This window comes from Ascaphus truei, chromosome 7 (assembly GCF_040206685.1).
Source record: "Ascaphus truei isolate aAscTru1 chromosome 7, aAscTru1.hap1, whole genome shotgun sequence".
NCBI lineage: Eukaryota > Metazoa > Chordata > Amphibia > Anura > Ascaphidae > Ascaphus > Ascaphus truei.
In genome coordinates this window covers 19,705,224-19,724,945 of record NC_134489.1, presented here as the reverse complement: position 1 = coordinate 19,724,945, position 19,722 = coordinate 19,705,224, and the positions used below count along the sequence as shown (strand labels likewise).

Here is a 19,722-nt window from a genome sequence, read left to right as displayed (position 1 = left end):
CCTTTGTCATCGCAACGAACCGCAGTGCGGCGCCGCAACGTATGCATCCCATTGTTGCTGCATCCCTGCATCCCATTATCAGGGCAATGCGGCACCATTTGGCGTCGCACCACCAGGTTGAATTTGCAGGGGGAGATGCCGCCCCCTCCCAGAGATTTTGCAGATAAACCCGCAGCCCGGAGATACGCGGCCGAAACCCGTCTCTGGGTCAAACCCGGAGTGGGGGCAAACTGAATGTAGCACAAAGCTTTGGCCACCATAGAAGTCAAAGGCTCGGCGATACACAAGGATCAATCGATATGTTATCAATGGTGCAGGGGGAACCAGGCCGCACACTCAGCCACCTCTGCTGTCAATGAGCAAAAAGAAAAACAAGGGGAAAGGTCAGTCCAAAGCAAAGTGTGCACTCAATATACAGTTTGCCAAAGTTTATATTGAAACAGTACAGGAAGTCCTCTTGACAAAGGGTTGTTGTACCCTGAAATGTTGAGGATTTCTGAGGTATGCCGGCCCCTTTAAAAAAAAAATAATGTTTTTATTTGTATTTTAAAATGGCAGAGTTAATATTATCACGGTCTGATTTCTGTGTGGGCCGGGCTCATTGTGTTTTGAGTACCTGGAGCCCATCTGGCGGCTGACATGGGGTCAGTGGTACGGCTGGGACTTGGGACTGTCCCAGCTTACGGGCCATGATTTAAGCGTCATTGGCCTTACCTTTTGGTGGAACCAAGCCCGCCGACAGATTTCCCAGGGCCCAGTACTAGAGTTATGAACGCCCCCCCCCCCCCCCCACCCTATGTCGGTGGTCTTGCGAGCCCATTTCACACCTCGTAAGCCCCCTCCTCTATTTCCCCTTCTTCCCATGTATTTCTCTCCCCCGTCTCACTCTTACCCACCTCTCTTCCTCACTCACTCCTCCCTCTCTTCCTCACTCACTTCCCCCTCACCCCTATCCCCTCTCACTCTGTCCCCCTCCATCAATTACCCCACTCTCACTCAATCCTGCTCCCTCAAACCTCCCTCCTCACACACACAATCCTCCCCACAATATATACCTCTCCACAAAATACATACAAACCCCCAATACAAAACCCCCCAGCCCCCAGATACATAAAAAAACACCCCCAAAATACATACAAACACCCCCACACACCCCTTCAAATACATACAAACCTGCATCTCCCCCCAACAACAACCAAATACATGCAAACCCCCCACCTCCCAAATACATACACAAAAAAAACACCCCCACCCCAAATACATACAAAATACAAACTTACCTACCTTGGGGATGGTCTCAGGCCTGTGGTGCCCCAGCGGTGTGGGCCTCACTCTCATGCTGGTGAGCGCCGGTGTCAAAAGCCCTGCGCAGGACAGTGAGGGAGGCCCGAAGCTGGGGAGAGCCAGGGCCCGGCGGTCAGACAAAGCAGTTGTGCCCGACCGCTTGCCAGGCCCAACTTCTTTGCCCAGCTGCCAGTCCTCTCTCTTGCTGCTGGGCCCCTGGCTCTCCCCAGCTTCAGGCCTTCCTCAATGACACTGTCCCATGCCTGGGCCCAGATTCCGCCACACGCCGAAGTAAGAGAGAGGCCTGGCGTCAGAGGCTCGGCGGCAAGGAGATGGGAGGCAATGAGAGGACCGGAAGCTGGCCCTCTTGCCGGGAACAACTTCCAACGCTAGGCCCCCCTGGGATACTTGTCTTGGCTCCCCCCTCCTCTCGGGGGCCCTCTGTGAAACACTCTCGCAGGGTTAGCACCCCCCTTCGGCTGTATTTAAATAAAAGCCACGCCCATTGTACTTCCAAACCTTTGTGTGTGTGCTTTACTTGCGGGACGTTGTGGTGGGGGTTAGGGGAGCAACTTCACAGGCTCCGAGGTCAAGAGAAATTGGTGTCACAGCAGCAACCATACTTTAATTAGGATGTAGAAGGGTGGCCTTAATCAAAAGTAGATATTTCAATGAGGAAAGAGAAGAAGTTATTAGTAAAACTCACTTTTAGTTTTAGTTTAAGTTGTGTAGCATGAAATAACTTCTAAATGACCTCTGAGTGTTATAAAGTTACCGTGTCACCCCGCCACCCCCCTCACACATCCCGACTCTTATGAGCTGAGAGAAAATCCTTTAGGTTTATGGATTTTCATTTTTGCAAATTGCTGTTAATTATGTTAGCACACAATCAATTGATATTAGTGCACGCATCATTTTCACTGAAGTAGTCAAAAAATTAATGAAGGTCAAGTAGCAAGACCACTTCCCGGACGGTCACAATATGAATGTGTCGGGATGTTGGGCACCACTGCTTGTTTATTTTATTTACAAAGATACGCTTGGAAATGTTGTTCTACACAAAAGGGTTTTGAAAGATCATCAAGTTTCTGGGGCATGTGGTGTGTATCAAGGTAAAAACGGTGCAATTCTGGGGCAAAACAGGTGGCATCTCCAAAAATACTGGACACAATGGTGAAAGGTGTGATGCGCTCAAGATACACAAACACACCCCTCTCACCTGTCTCCACTCCATGCTGTTTCCTCTCCTTTGCCCCACCCCCAGGCTCCTGACACCTCCTCCTGATTGGCTGCTGCTGGGTAATGCAGCCAATCAGGATGGAAGAAGCTGCCCAAGCTCCTAGTTACATTGCTGCTCTCTCCCTACTCGGGGAAATCCCAAGCCAGTCAGGTTACTATGTCCAGAGAGGTAATACCAGACACATACATGTCCAGTATTACCTCTAATTCTTTACTGGACAGTATGTCAAAATACAGGACAGTACAGGTAATACTGGACACCTGGCAACCCTAAAACATTGCCTTAGTGCTTTCAATGGGCTTTTTCCCCTATGCTATTTTCACTTTTGCTGCGATACGTGTTTGTATAGTAACAATCCTTTTAAAAACTATCTAATAAAGGGCTATGAACTCTTAACCTTGAGATTGCCGGGGGGTCTGACAGCACCAGACCTGTATCACTTCCGGGTCATGTTATCACTTCAAGATCGATCACATGACGAAGCCAGAGCTCGGATACCGGAAATGATATTGCTCAGCAAACCCTTATAAGCCCCAATGGCAGGTAATGGGTTAACTCCTACCACTCTCCCAAGGGCTCCTATCCCATCACCAGTCCACCCTACCCTCGCCAAAATAAGCATACCCCCCTCTCTTTAAGAATGACTAACAGGTGGCTACTATCGCTGTACCCCATTGCACCCAAAACAAATTCTGCCATATTAAAAAATACAGAGACATACATAGAAAAACATTGCGTCATTATTACTAACGCCTGTTATTATTAATGCTATGCACCACGTTATTGACCTAAGTGAATACTGCGTTAGCATTAACGTAATGGTAACTGAGGTGAACATTATGTTAAGTGCCCTAACTGAGTTTAGTGGATCTAGGTCTATAAATATAGTTACATAGTAGATGAGGTTGAAAAAAGACATGCGTCCATTCAAGTTCAACCTATGCTAAATATAGACGACAGATACTTTATCCTATATCCGTACTTACAGTATATTGATCCAGAGGAAGGGAAACAGAAAAACCCAGTGACATATCATCCAATGATATCTCATAAGGGGGAAAATAAATTCCTTCCTGACTCCAAATATTGGCAATCGGATTAATCCCTGGATCAACATCCTTCCCATGTTTACTTGTTTGGTATATCCCTGTATACCTTTCCTTTCTAAAAAGATGTCCAACCTTTTGTTGAACAAATCTATTGTATCTGCCATCAGTCTCCATGGGTAATGAATTCCACATTGTAACTGCCCTTACTGTAAAGAACCCTTTCCTTTGTTGCTGGTGAAATCTCTTTTCCTACAACCTTAAGGGATGACCCTGTGTCGTTTGCACTGCTCTTGGGATGAATAATTCTTTTGAAAGCTCCTTGTATTGTCCCGGAATACGGTATACAGTATTTGTATATAGTTATCATATCCCCTCTTAGACGCCTCTTTTCTGTAAATGTAAATAGCTTTAGAATGGTATCTAAAAAGTTTGCCAGACTTCGGAAGTACAGAGGTTAGGCACAGCGCCAAAACTTTATTTGGCTGGGACTCGGGCCAGTGACTGAAGGGGTTAATACAATCGGGACACAAATGTCAGCAGCCGAATTTGGAAAGGAATAGCGTGTACCGTGTCAAATCGGAGAGACTCCCACAGCCCCAAATATGCACACACCCCTATTGGGCCCATGTGCCTCCAAGCACTGGCAGCTGTAGCCTTGGAAGAAAGACATGGCCCACGTTGGAATGCAGAACACATACCCAGCCTGTTTGCAAACTCCCACCATGTCCGCAGCCCACACGGAGCTTCATCAGTGCCTGTGTGCTGCTGGCATGGGCATTACAGACAGCCCGAGACAAACCGTGGGTGACAGTGCTCTGAGAAAAGCAGTTGCACTGCGTCTGATTCCAGCGCAGCCTGAGATAAGGGAGCGGGCCCATTAAGGGTGTCACATTTTAGCTTCCTCCCTCTTCCAAAGCCTTAGCCGTCAGCAATTATACAGGAGCTGCGTGTAGCCGGGTATTGTTATGTATTATAATGTGTCTTCGCTGCAGGGCACAGCCAGCACTCGGTGACCCACCATTAGTGAAGGAGCTGCTCTCTAGAGCAAAAAGTTACTCCGTAGAATTATACGGTACACAATTGTGCAGTTTTTCTCACATTGTGTTTATCAGAGCAGAGCCCTGGTAACAAGAGGTCATAGGTCATTGTAGCCAATTTATAAGAGGCTGATGGAGCAAGAAATGAAAGGGGGGGGGGGTGGGGGGTACAATGTCCTCCAAACTCATTATTAGTCACTGAGAAAGTAAGGAAGTGTAGTGCTACAATTCACCATCATCACGTCAGAGCAGGAAATGGGGGAGATTCATCAGCCATCAAGGGCTTTCGTGGAGAAAGTGGAACAATTATACATTTTGCACTTGGATTCTAGGGAATCTGACAAATGCAGTAGGTCGAGTTGGTGAGGAGGCTCTGTACCACTCTGCATCACCACATGAACGTCACAGCATGGCGCGTATCTGCAGCCAGCTGGTCGCTGCTCGGACGCGCACACTGCGCGCGCTTTACCTGGCCTGTCAGCGCGGAGCAGAGCATTATACAGCCATCCATCCCATGTTGTGGGACATTATCAGCTCTCTCCATCCCTGGCAGCTCCGCCACCAAGAGAGGAATCATTTACTGTGAGAGACACAGACAGATACGCGCTCAGCGACAGCTACAAGCCGCACACTCCATCATACGCCGCTCTCCACATGGCAAATAAGTTGATTAGAGAGAAGGATTTGTCTTGTCAGGGTGTTTTATTATTTTGTTTGGCCACCTAGAAAACACGTTTTCCTCTCTCTCACCCCCCACATCGCCTCTCTTCTTTCTCTGCCATCACTCCCCTCCTCTTTTTTTTCTATTCAGCCACTAGTTCCGTCTCCCTCTCTCCATTTGTCATTGTCTCACCTCCCCAGCCCGTCTTTTTCTCACACCTTTCACTTTCCCTATCTCTCTCACACTCAATTGCACCGCCAACTTTATCTTTCCCTCTTTTCTCTTTTCCTGTCTTATATATTTTCATGTTCTCTCCCTCTCTCCCCTTCTCTCTCTCCCTCCCCTTCTCTCTCTCCCTCCCCTTCTCTCTCTCCCTCCCCTTCTCTCTCTCCCTCCCATTCTCTCTCTCTGCCCCCCTTCTCTATCTCCCCCTTCTATCTCTCCCCTCCTTTCTCTCTCTCTCCCTCTGATCTCTCACTCCCCTTCTCTCTCTCCCCCCTTCATTCTTTCCTCCCCGTCACTCTCTCCCCCTTTTCTCATGCATATCTCTTTTCATCTTTCTAGCTCCCCCATCCCTATCTCTTCATACCACCTTATCCCTCCATCTCTATCACACCTCTCTCCTTATCAGCTCTTTCTCCTTTCACTGTCTTCAATATACCCCCTCCTTTTCTGTCACTCTTATGTCACTATGTCTTATGTCTTATGTCACTATGTCCAAGGCCTTACTCTCTCCTCCTTGCTTTTCTTTCTCATCTCTCTCTCACCTATTTTCACCTGCAATCTATTCCCCATCTCACACACCCCTCTCCTCAGCTCAACTTACCTTTCTTCACCCCCCCCCCTCTCCCTTGTCTTTTCTGTGCTCCCTCTCTCTCTGCTAAATAAATAGGACTGATGAGCATTCAGTTCGCCCGCGCGCTCACATCTTACAAATGCTGCTTATTAGCTTCATGTCATGCTTTCAAATCCCATCTGAGCCTGAGATTTTTGGACAATGCTTTTTAGGCTGAATCACCTGCTGCTTCTCTGAGCTGGTGCCGTCAGCCAATGTCACAGAATATACATACGCTTTCAAACCCTCAGCTTCCCGAGGGGGCTTGCAGCACTTTGTAAAGCAGAGGGGGTTCAGTCCTGCATGTATAGCAGTTACAATGAAGTGACTCGTCGCTATACCATTTTAATGCTTCTTATTATTGGTGTCTTACGTGGCATTCACATTAATAGGGCTGACAGGTGTCCAGTATTGAACTGTACTGTCCTGTATTTGAACAGTCTGTCCAGTAAAAAATTATAGGTAATACTACACGTGTGTGTCCGGTATTACCTCTCTGGACATAGAGACCAGACCAGCTTGGGGGGGACGTGGGATTTCCCCGAGCAGGGGGAGAGCAGGGCTGTTGCTAGGGGGCTGGGCAGCTTTCACCATCCTGATTCGCTGCATTACCCAGCAGTGGCCAATCAGGAAGAGGTGTCGGGAGCCCAGGGGTGGGCAAAGGAGAGGAGGAAACTGCATAGAGCATCTCACCTTTCACCATTGTGTCCAGTATTTGTGGAGAAGCCACCTAGGAACCTTATTCACATATCCCACTTCCGAGTAGAATGAAATATGTGCATATGTGTATATTTATATATATTTCATAATCATCATCTTCATCCCATCGATCCACTGCTGGATGAAGGCCTCCCCACTGATCTCTCTTCTACACTTCGCTCCAACACATTTTGTGATGTCATCCTCCCACCTTCGTTTTGGTCGTCGTCTTGGTCTTTTGATCTCTCTTGGAATCCAGTCAAGTACCATCTTTGTCCAACGATGGTCATTGCTTCTTGTGATTTGTCCGGCCCAGTTCCACTGCCATTTTAATTTCTTCACCTGTGTGATGATCTCACAGACTTGTTTGGTTTTAAACCCATTCATTCTTTTTTCTCTGTGCAATACCCAGCATATTTCTGTCCATACTTCTTTGCGTTGTGTGTGTGAATATACTGTATATATAGATATACATATATATATATCCCCTCTAATTTACCTCAGACTAACACCTACTGCTGAGGCCTGAGTCCACCTTCTGCATACATTAGCCCACACGTAGTCATAGGTCAGACAAAGGGAGGCAGACTACTGTAATGCTTATTGTACAATGTTATTTATAAAGGAATCAGCAGTAGATACTCAGGTACCATATGATTCTCAACAGAAGGATCATTTAATACATTCACATTATATAGGAACATAACACTCCCCACTTAACACTGCGCAGGTATAAAGGCCTGCGTAATGGTGCCGGTACACCGTTGGAGCTCTTATGTACTTTATTCTTGAGGGTGGTCTTTACTTTGCAAATGCTTCGGTACCCTTTACTCTGCTTCCGGTGAGGATCCGCTCTCGAGATCCCCCTGTACGTCTTCCTTTTGTCAGCGTTCGCTAACTCATGCAGATCGTGGCCTGACTATTAACTACCACCGGTCAGTTCTGCGATCCCTCAGGATCCAGGAGCTCTTCCCGTGCATGCTCTGCCATGGACTCTTAAAGATCTCTTCCCTTAGTCCCGCTTCTCCATCGTGCTCAGATGGTGTTAGCTGGTCAGGGTGCTGGATCCGTGCAGGCTGGGCATTTGTAATACAAGGATGGGCGTCGGGAACTTTATTCATACAGACAGGAGCTTTTTTTACTGCTCAGTTACTACACATACACTTCTTCAAATATATATCTATATATATATATATATAAGACTGCAAAAAATGTTTGGATGTGTGTTTGTACCCTCACCTCATTGGCCTACGGGGTGGGCTGACGTCACGGCCACGCCTACGCAGGGCGTGACAGTCACACCACCCTCACACAGCGTGCCCCTCTTGGCCTCACTGTCCATTTTGTGACTGCCACACCGCAGTTACTCCTATTCCTGCCAGGACCCCACACTCACTGCTACTCCACAGCCTCCCTCACTGTCTCCCCCTTCCCCTGGCGCTGCCATCCTCCCGCTCACACCACCACCCCACTACACACGAGCCTCACCGCCCCCACGCCGCCGTCCTCCCCCCCTCCCTTCAGCTGTGCATGCCACGGCCGCCGGCGCTCGCCTCACCCTGCTGCGGCTGACTGCCAGGGGTGCCACCGTCCTCTCCCCTCCCTTCAGCTGTGCCTGCCACGGCCGCTCGCCTCACCGCGTCTCACAGCCCTCTCCCTTCCCCGGCTCCTACCTGCAGCCTCCGCTTCAGGTATGAGTGACAGCGGGGGGAGAGATGCAGGGGGGGGGGGGGGGGAAGAACACACCCAGTCACTCAACTCACTCACCCACCCAGTCACTCAAAAATCACTCACCCACCCATCCACCCACCCACCCAGTCACTCAAAAATCACTCACCCACCCATCCACCCACCCACCCAGTCACTCAAAAATCACTCACCCACCCACCCATCCACCCAGTCACTAAAAGTCACTCAAGTGTCACTCACCCACCCACCAAGTCACTCACCCACCCAATCACTCACCCACCCACCCAGTCACTCACCCACCCACCCAGTCACTCACCCACCCAGTCACTCACCCACCCAGCCAGCCACTCACCCAGTCACTCACCCAGCCAGTCACTCACCCAGCCAGTCACTCACACACCCACCCATTCAAGGTCACTCACCCACCCAATTAGCTCTGAAGGGGGGTGGGGAATTGGACATGTGAAGGGGGGGGGGGGAAACGGAGGTGTGAAAAGGGGGGGCAGAGCTTTTAACACGGGGGGCCGCATTCATGTGCGGGCCCAGATTGCTGACAGGGGGGAGAAAGGGGAAGGGGGGGAAAGGGCAATGGGGAGACAGGGCAATGGGGAGAGAGAGGGGGAGGGCAATGGGGAGAGAGAGTGCAATTGGGAGAGAGAGAGTGCAATGGGGAGAGAGAGAGAGAGGGGGGAGCGGAGATAGGGGGTAAGCCGAGAGAGGAGGGAGCGGGAAAATTCAATGCCGGGCAACGCCGGGTATATCGGCTAGTCCTGTATGTATATATTGTGATATATTCACAGGTTGTACGGTCTCTTTGCATATCCCTAGCTGCCCCGGCATTCTCTGGTGCAGCCACAATAACCGTTCTCAGCTTAGGAGTTTATTCATTACAACGCAATAGTGCCGATCAGGGCACTATTGCATGGAAACGGCAATAGGAGTTTCCATGCGTTAGTGCTCTGATCAGCATCATTATTATTTCATTAATAGCCCCCTCACAGTCTAAGGTAAATAGATATAAGAGGTCACTACGTTCCACTACTTGTTGTTTACACTCCCAGAGTAACACTACTTGTTATTTACACTCCCAGAGTAACACTACTTGTTATTTACACTCCCAGAGTACCACTGCTTTATTTATAAACAAAGGAATGGTTCCACCCTCTCTTTAAAAAAATAACAGGTACAGTATTCATTTTAGGAAGCCTCTCTTCCAGCTCTCGAAACATAAGTATTGTATAACAGGTTTCTAAAATATGGTCAGAATGGCTTTTCTCTGTGTTTAATAAAAGTAACATTTTTGGAAGTATCGCTACTTTTTTAGCCCCTTCCGTCACTGTCCTTATTGAACATGCTGTGAGGCTTCTCCCTGATTCCGGAGAAGATTTTTGTACGATTCAAATGATTTCAGATGATCTCCTCCCCGGCACAACGAGGCGGCTTCACCGTATAACAGTATGATGTGCTTTCCTCTTTGACACTGTGAGAGACATTTCTTCTGTGCTGATTTGTGATGGCGCCAAACGCATATGGAGTCTGTACTGTATCAATACAGGGAAAGGTTTGCTTTGACGCACTGCTTTGGGTTTTGGGGCAGAGCTGCGGTATATGACAAGGTTGTCTCAATGGCGGTTCCCTTGGTACCACTGCACGGAGCCTCGCGGTTACAGAGGCCCCGCTCTCTTCTCCATAAGAATGAAACTGATTGCTGGGGAAGAGCGCCTGGCCTCCGTGTCTTACCTTCTCCAGAGCGGCATGTCCTCCTGCAGCGTCGCATTGTCTTGGCGCTGCGACATCACATGGTGCTGTGTTGCCACAACAACATGACGCCACATGGCCATGATAATGGGATGTCACATGGCGCTGCTACGTCATAATGTGATGCCACATGGCGCTGCTACGTCATAATGTGATGCCACATGGCGCCGCGTTGCCATGATAATGTGACATCACATGGTGCCTTGACGTTATGATGCTGTGTCGTAGGAGATGCCTCTCCGGAGAAGGTAAGAGGCCCCACCAAAACCCCCACTGCATCGAGCCTCGCAAAACTCCTAGCTGGCCCCGGTAAGGCTGCGGTCCCAGTCACCGCCACAGCGCACGGCTCGGCGTGTGCTGTGCTATCAAGCCCCGCCCCTCCAGTCCGGCCGGTCCCAGTCCCTACCTTGTCGCGCACCTTTCCCCAGCGGTGCGCGACAGGTTTTCAGGGAGGCAGGGGAATTTGACCTCGACATCTGCGACTGGGGCGAACCAGCCGCTGGACGTCATGGACACGCCCCCGCAAACCCACAGCCACGCCCCCTCTTGTCGTAAACCTTCCCTCTCCCCCCAGACCGCAGATCACGGTGTAGCGCTGTGCACGCGCCGGCCCCCCCCCCCCCCCCCGCCGGGCGCGCGTGTCACAGCGAAGACTGGGGACTCAGCCTAAGGACAGTTACTCACATCTGATGCAGAATGTTAGACTTTCCCACTTCAGACGAGGAGGATTTTTGTAGGCAAGTAAAGGGAAAATAGAATGGCGCAGAAAGCCGTAGAATGTGATACATCTCATTATAATCTGAATGTTTCTCTTGTTAACTACTGCATCCCATACCTTTGAGCCCCATCTCTCTCCCTTTGGGGATAATCTACTATCTCATTATAATCTGTGCACCATATAACTCCTCCCACTCCCACAAATGCTTTGATACATAGGTGCAGAGCTAAAATGCTCCGGTTTTGCTGCAATATTGCCTTGATACATAGGCCTCAAAGTCTTTCCATCTGACACTAAATTCTCTGGGCACAGAGGGTTAATTACTCATTAGAGCTGGCAGATCTAATTGGTGGAAAGATAAAGTAAAACTGCATTAGCTTCAGACACAAATTTGTACTCCCTCCCTCCCTGTTGCACAGTATGAATATATCAGAAACCGTCTGAAAGTGGGGTTCAACAAGCACAGTACAGTACCACTACTTTATTAAGGCACAATGACTATTGCCCTAATAAAGGGTCCCTCATCTTTTCACCTTGGTACCATCAGAATATCAGCAAGTCCTATAACCCTTTCATTGCCAAGGATCCCAGGCCAGCGTTGAGTTGCAGGCATCACTGGCAGGTAAAGGGATGAACACATCCTCGCGTGTGATCCTGAGAAAAATGTGTCTCAGGTGAGATGTTCTCTGATGCTTTATCCTTCTCTCTGCGTGTTCCTTGGGAGCTGAAAGAAAACATTGTTGGAAACAAATTTGGTACATTATGACCAATGTCAAAACACATCTCGGCCTCTGCTCGGGCCCCATCGCAATTAATCGTGTCTGTTTTAGGTGGAGGGGATGAGGGCTCCTGCATTGGGAGGCTCTACCGATGTGAAATGTGACTTATAAACGAATGTATATATGGAAAGTAAATCATGCAGACCTAGTTTGCGCATTGCTTTTGGAGCGGGCTATTTATCAAAGACGGAAAAAAAACACAGGATTTTGAGTTCAAATCGTTGGCTGTTGATCTGAACTAGTTTGGCTTTGGTTCTGCAGCTGGAAGATTGATAATCACTATACATTCCTATGAAGCAAAAGTGGTCAGTTGTTGGCTGCTCTGGCAGTCAAATGGTTGAAGTCCCAACCGGGGCGGATTGCAGACAAATATCGGCCCGGGCGATTTGTCTCATACCGGTCATCTTACGGTGCGGCAACGTGGTGTTGCGGCGTCATGCGATGTTGCATATTTATGGCGACGCATCGCCATGTGACATCACGTTATCATGGCAATGTGTAGCCATGTGCCCTCACAGTATCATTTGACGTTGGGTCGCCATGACTACAAGACGCAGGAGGAGATGTTGTTCCGAAGAAGAGACACAGAGGCTCCGCTCTCTCCCTCGGCAATCAGTTTCATTGTTGTGAGGAAGAGCGCGGGGCCCCTATAATCATGTCCCCTTACACTTGCCCGTCTCTCTCTTCCCCCCTTACACTCCTCCCTCTCTTCCCCTCTCCCCCTCCACTACACTACCCCCCTCTCTCTCTTCCCCCTCCCTTACACTACCCCCTCTCTCTCTTCCCCCTCCCTTATACTACCCCCTCTCTCTCTTCCCCCTCCCTTACACTACCCCCTCTCTCTCTTCCCCCCTCTTTGTTTTTGCCTCACTTCTCCACCTCTCACTCACTCTCTCTCTCTCTCTTTCTCTCTCTCTCTCTCTCTCTCTCTCTCTCTCTCTCTCTCTCTCTCTCTCTCTCTCTCTCTCTCTCTCTCTCTCTTCTGCTCACTCCAACACTCCCCCCCCCACCCCCCAACAATCTAACCTTGGGGTGAGGAGATCTCCTCAGTTCTGCGTCAGCCCCGCGACTCCATAGCTCCCTCCTCTGGGTGGGCGGAATTTGGATCCAACTTCCAACGGCAACAGGCGAAGGGAGAGGTTTGCAGTGACCGCCGCTGCTACTGCTGCTGCATGGTGAGCTGGGGAGCCGCCGGCCGCCGCTATTTGTACCGGCCTGCAGCACCGGCCCACTGGGACAAACCCGAACACCCTAGAGTCTCAATCACACCCATTTATCATTATTTTTCAATCTTTTTATTCAAGATGTTTCAAAAACGCAGTGCCAGGGTGTTAAAATGTACTGTTGGTTCAAACCAAAGCTTAATTATTTGAATATAATGCAGAGTACTTCAGTATTACATTTTAATATGATACATGGATTTGTAACGTAGATGATTTTTTATTTGGACTAAAAATGTATATTTTAGAACAATCTTTCAATAATTTTCTCTCTTCCACAGGACAAGCCAGACCTCTGTTCTTATAGAGAGATTTTAAAATAGTGTTTTCCCTTTGAGGAGTAATGTACCAAAACATCATGTTTAATTGAAAAGGAGCAGTTTTGAGTTTTACAGCACAATTCCAAATATCTGATTCTATTTCGTACCTGGGCAAATTGCCATCCGCTTCTTCTATGGCGGGCGATATTTGTTATTTCATATCTTTGATGGCATTTTGGCCCCTATGCAAAGCTAGCATACCATTTTCATCCCTTTATAAGGAAAAACATGGCAGATGCAGTCAACTCAGTTTTTTGGAGTGGTAGCAGCATCCCAGTGAAAGACTGACCTGCAGAGCTTACATTCTAGTTTTAGTGGCTGGGGCACAGGGTTTTCCCTGGCCCTGGAACAGTTTTACCCACATCAGACACCAGCTAAAGTTGATTCCATTCCCCTCACTTGAATTCTCCTTGCGTTTTTTTTTGTTTTTTTTTACAAATAATACTCAAAAATCAATAGGATTTTATTTCTTTGATATTTCTGGTGCAAGGTCTTTGCCCCAGATTTGCACTATTTTTGCCTTGATACATACTGTATACCCATTGCGTTTTTTCATTTCAGAGCAGTTTGCGAAAGAGGAAAGAAATCTTCCTTTTTTTTTTTCGTGACACTTTCTTCTTTTCTCCAGATCTGCAAAGACATCCCATTAAATGTAAAAATAGCCTCGCCTCTCAGATTGGGAGCAATCACCGGGTTATTCTGCTAATGCCAGTCTCTCTGGGGAGGGCGGGAGGGAGAAGGGAGAGAGAAACGTACTGATCAACTCCTGAAATAATCTTTCTTCCCAAAAATGGGGTATTGTGAGCCTAACACATTTCTGATTGCTGTCCTCCCATGGAGGTTTAGAGAAAGGCAGAGGACAGCAAAGTACTTCAAAAATATACAGCACCCTGTTTTTCTGTTATTTCATCATTCTCTTCATATCTAATTGCTAGGCAGCAAAACCATGATTTACACTGGTAGGAATGACAGCCATATTGCTAGGCTCCTAAAAATCGAATAAATACATATATAAGGTATATGTGTATGTAGCACTGGTAAGAAATGGGGCTATAGTTCTATCCTCCTGGTATAATCCCTGGTACGGGCAGGTTGCCAGGAGTTATCATGGGTTTCCCCCACTTCAAGCACTTGCCCTGAGTGGTGGAGGTAGGTCACCTGACCCTGTGTCAAAGCAAGAGACACAGGGGCGGTGCCTGCTGAAATCATAAAGAGCAGTGCACTTCCTATATAGTGTGAGAAGAAGAAGTGTGTGATAGTTGGAGTTAGGGTTAGGAAGGAGAGGAGTGAGCAGCTCATGAGTAGAGCTGATAGAATATAGTAGGTGGACCAAATACCTCTCACCCTGCTTAGGGGGTGAGGGAAGAGCTAGCCCCACTCTGGATGCCCTTTGGTCCAGAGTGGCGGCAGGGATCATCACAAGGGAGAACAGTTAGTGCACTGTGCATCACTGTACCTGTCTGCTGCTGCTGCTGCTGCTGCTGCTGCCAAGAGAATAAAGAGTCTGCCGGTTTTAAAGATAATCCTTGTGTGAGACTGGAATCTCTCATCCCTGTGGAGAATCTCTGTGGTAAGGATTCCACCCCGCATTCCTGGGGCTTACAATAGATGGAGGCGCTGCACCATTGAACGAGAACGAAGGCATTCACCCCAGTAACCTGTTCCTGTTGTCCCCCATGTCATCGCGGGAGACTCAGGCCCTCCTGTTGCCAGCAGGTATGCACCACACATGGACATATAGCTAGACGCCAGAACACCTTAGGGGACCTGATCTGCGATCGGGGGGAGGGAGGGGGGAGTATGGGCTAGATGTGTGTATATATATATATATATATATATATATGGAGTGCTACATTATAGAAAAGGGATGGTAGGTGACACTGCATAGCATGGGGCGTAGTACCTATACTGTATACAGTAAGTAAAAAAGTCCAGGCTTACAATGTCAGAAGTATATAAAAGTATGTAAGTACGTGTGTATCTGTGTATATCTATGAGTGTGTGTGTGCAAATGTGTGTATATTATTGTATAAAAAAGTGTATCTATGATTTGCTTGTGTATCAGTGTCTGCATGTGTATGATGTTAAAGCTGCAGTTCAGTCTTTTTTTTTTTATTATTTTTTTTTTTTTACTTCAATAGTTTCATGTGGGAAATCTCTAATTACCTAAAGAACTGCATAGCTGCCGGTCAATTCGTTCTCCGTCTATTGATCGGCAAAGTTTGGCGACATCTTTAAATATGGGGAATGTAAATCGTTGCTATAGGAACAAGCATGCTTGTTAAAATAGAATACAAGAAAATTGGTCTTTCAAAGTTGTTGTTTTTTCAAACAGAAAATGCTAAAAGTATTTTCTTATTACAGAACTGATTTATTAAAAAAACACACATGCAGGATATTGCCTGAACTGCAGCTTTAATGCGTGCGTACTGTATGCGTATCAATGTGTCTGTGTTTGTATCAGACCCACTGTTGTAATGTGTGCACTGTATGTGTATCACTGTTCTGTGTGTGTGTGTGTGTGTGTGTGTGTGTGTGTGTGTGTGTGTGTGTGTGTGTGTGTGTGTGTGTGTGTGTGTGTGTGTGTGTGTGCATTAGTGTCTGTGTGTATCCATATGTCTGTATCTGTATCAATTTGTCTGCATGCTGTTTATGTGTATCAGTGTGTCTGCGTTTGTATCGATTTGTCTGTGTGCTGTGTGTGTATCAGTTGGTCTGCACCCTCTGTACTGTATGTGTATCAGTGTGTGTTCCTATCCGTTTGTCTGTGTGCTGTGTGTGTGTATCAGTGTGTCTGTATGTGTATTTGTGTGTGTGTGTATCTGTGTATCAGTGTGTCTGTGTGTGTGTAGCAGTGTGTCTGTGTGTGTAGCAGTGTTTCTGTGTGTCAGTATATGTATCAGCGTGTGTGTGTGTGTGTGTGTGTGTGTGTGTGTGTGTGTGTGTGTGTGTGTGTGTGTGTGTGTGTGTGTGTGTGTGTGTGTGTGTAGCATTGTGTCTGTGTGTGTGTGTGTGTGTGTGTGTGTGTGTGTGTGTGTGTGTGTGTGTGTGTGTGTGTGTGTGTGTGTGTGTGTGTGTGTGTGTGTGTGTAGCATTGTGTGTGTGTGTGTGTGTGTGTGTGTGTGTGTGTGTGTGTATCAGTGTGTGTGTGTGTGTGTGTGTGTATCAGTGAATCTGTTCGTGTCCCAGTGTATATTACTGTATATTAGTGAATCTGTGCCGTGTGGTTAAATAGTATAGGTGTTGCGAGCAAAAATATCACTTTTATCCCCAACAGCACAGTTAACCCTTTGCTGGTAGAAGCGCGAGCATTGTAAGCACAGCTACGGCTAAAGCAGCTGTCTCACCTTCTGGCATTGAATAGGTGCACAGTGCACCACAGGACTGGCAGATGCTGGAAAGGTGACTCTGTGCCACAGCCCGGACTGTTCTAACATAACGCCGGCTCCCCTGTGCAGGGCTTTTTATGGCCGTCAGCACCAGGGTGGCACTGCGCGGCTGGTAATCTCACCATAGGCAGCGTGTGCTGTATTCGCGTCCTGACTGCGAGACATGATGTTTATTTACATCTATCAGTGAGGCCCAGCCGTGCTGTGCGCAGTGTGCAGCCGCATTAAGCTTCAGCGGCATGAAATACAAACCCAACACAGATGTGATCAATCCAGAAGGACCAGCTCCCTGAAGCCTGTATCTTCTGTGAGCGATTGATCGGGAAAAACAGCTTCACACTGAATCTACAAACCTCAAACCCTTGTTCCCCCCCGTGCAGCCGGCTCCTGCTCTCCCTCACATAATGACAAAGTCTCGGCGCTGCTCTATTTCATCCTGCTCCCTATAGGCCCCGTGACATCTACAAGCATTTCAGACCGTGGGTTTGCTCCCAATTCTGCCACGTGAGGGGCTCTGTCTGCATCTCCTGAGATGTAAGATGCTCTGCATTGTGAGACGTTGCATCCTGATTACATTCTGTGTGGAGGTTTTACTTAGAGTCAAAATGTAAAACTTGGAAACAATGCTGGTCAAGGATCAGTATAATCCCCTACTAATAGTTTCTTCCTTCTATAGCGCTGAGAGTGCATACAGCGCTGTACACTTTTGCCAGCATAAATCCCTGCCCTGTAGGGTCTGAGGCACAAGGAGATAAGTTGACTTGCCCAAGGTCACAAGGAGTTGAAACCGAGTCACTTCTTCAACTTTTCTAAGTTGTAATTTCTGAATTTGCACCCGGTGGGAGACCCTTTGCGCGTGTGTGATAATTAGGCCTCGGTCCCGCTGCGCTCGGTGGCGCGGGCGGCCACACGCGAGTTCCCCACCAGCAGGGGAATCCTGCGGAGCCGGTCCCGGCCCCCCCTGGCTGCACAGCTTACTACACGCTGTGGCGCGTCAGCTGCTATGGGATACAAGAGAATGGTGTTCCCTAGCGTTGACGCGTCACGTTTTGTGGCTGTGAGCCAATGGGGAGGGGAGGCTTCAGGGGGAGGAGAGGCTTCGGGAGCGGGAAGGAGTGTGGGGGGAAAGCAGCGTGAGTGCCTGTCTGTGTGTGTGTATGTGTGTCTGAGTGCGTGAGTGCCTGCCTCTGTGTGTGTGTGTGCCTGTCTTGTGTGTGTGTCTGAGTGCGTGCCTGTCTATTTGTGTGTATGTGTGTGCCTGAGTGCGTGAGTGCCTGCCTCTGTCTGTGTGTGTGTGTGTGTGTGTGTATGTGTGTGTCTGAGTGCGTGAGTGCCTGCCTCTGTTTGTGTGTGTGTGTGTGTATGTGTGTGCCTGCCTCTGTCTGTGTGTGTGTGTGTGTTGCTTTACTTACCCGAGCCGTGGTGGGAGGGGGGGAGAGTAGCGGGTCCCTCCGCTCAAGCCACGCCCCCCTCCCACTCAAACCTCCCACTCCCGCCCACCTCCCGCTCCGGCTCCCGCTCCCTACAGACCGCATATCGCGGTCTGTGTATGTCAGCGCCCCGCCTGTCTGCAGTGCGGGCGCGCTGACTCTGGGAGCGGGGCCTTAGCCTTAGGTAGAAGGGACAAATGATTAGGCTATAGGACTTTACTATCTGTGTCACACGGAGGTGGGAGACACAAACTCCATTGGTATTAGCTCTCTTCTGCCTCAGTCAGTGTCACCTGCAGTGGGAAGGACATACCCAATTAGACAGATCTTGTCTCTTTGTGTCACAGTGTCACCTAAGAGTAGGATGGACAGACTCCATGGTCCATGGTTCCTTTTTGTCTATGTCACTGTGTCCCTCTGGTGGCAGGGTCAAGCCTAGAGACATTCTTTATCTCACCCTGAGTGACTGGGTTACTATCTGACAAAAGAGACACATTCTAAACATTTGCATTTTGAAGCAGGACATAAAGAGAATTAATCTCGGTGTATCTTTCCTGATAAAATATTTGTATGCATAAAATCGGCGAATTAAATACATACCCGGCATAAAATGTCACTTAAAGTGTATTCCATAATATAGTACAACAAACACATTATAAGCAATGGTCAGCATCATTTACTGATATTGTTAGTTTGAAAGGAAGTGCATTTTACAGGATATCATGGACTGATCATTACAGATGTGCTGAAAAAACAGGCATCGGATTTATGGAAGAAAACTGTTCTTTAGGAAACAATAGGATTTTTTTTTATAATCCTGGTGCTGTTTATTGGCACAGTTTTGCAGCCCGGACACGATGATATATAACCTTATATAGGTACGTAGCCACGGAAAACCGTTATTAACTTAACACGGTGTTAACCTAAATTAACACCTCATTAAATGCTAACAGGAATCTTCAAAGCTCACTAACGCTGTTGTTTTCGGGCCAGAGAGAAAGAGAAAAGTAGCACAGCTGAGATACCTGCAAAATATGGTCATGTGGATATGCAAAGTGTATGCAAATTAAATGACACTTAAATTAGCAAAATCTCGAGTGTCTCAGGTGTGTTCTTTTTTAGGACTCTTCTCCCTCTCCCTTTCCTCAGGGTTTGGATGGGAGTAACACCACCTTTAGGTTAGAGATACTAGTGTGTGTCGTTATGTATTTGTACCTATCCTGAGGCAGGGCTGCCTTAACGCGAGTTAAACAAAGGCCGCTGTTTTTGCATATAATTAGCTTTGTTAATATACGTTAACCTCAGGGAAAATAACGGCCCTAATTATTTACCGAGCTAACGAATCTGGGTCGCAGAGTCCAAATGTAGGAGCAAAATCACCTGGCGTTCCTCGGGCTGACGCTGGCGGTGTCGGAGCATGAATTTGCCATGCTTTGCACTGTTTGTAATGGGAGAAGAGTGACGGTCAGAATTTAAATCCCCCCATTACAGGTAATTGCAGGTGGAAGACGCTGCCCGCTCTGTCTGTGACATAGGAAAAAAGCGTGACACTCGATAAATCCCATTAGGAAGAAGGAGCGTAATGTGCAGAGTTTGGATAAAGACATTACTGAC

At 48.0% G+C, this 19,722-nt stretch overlaps 1 protein-coding gene across 5 annotated transcripts in view; it reads left to right on the top strand.

The window, feature by feature from the left end:
- ERBB4 (erb-b2 receptor tyrosine kinase 4) overlaps nucleotides 1-19,722 on the top strand; it is a 701,260-nt gene that overhangs the window by 413,194 nt on the left and 268,344 nt on the right. The gene's annotated exons all lie outside the window — the stretch shown is intronic.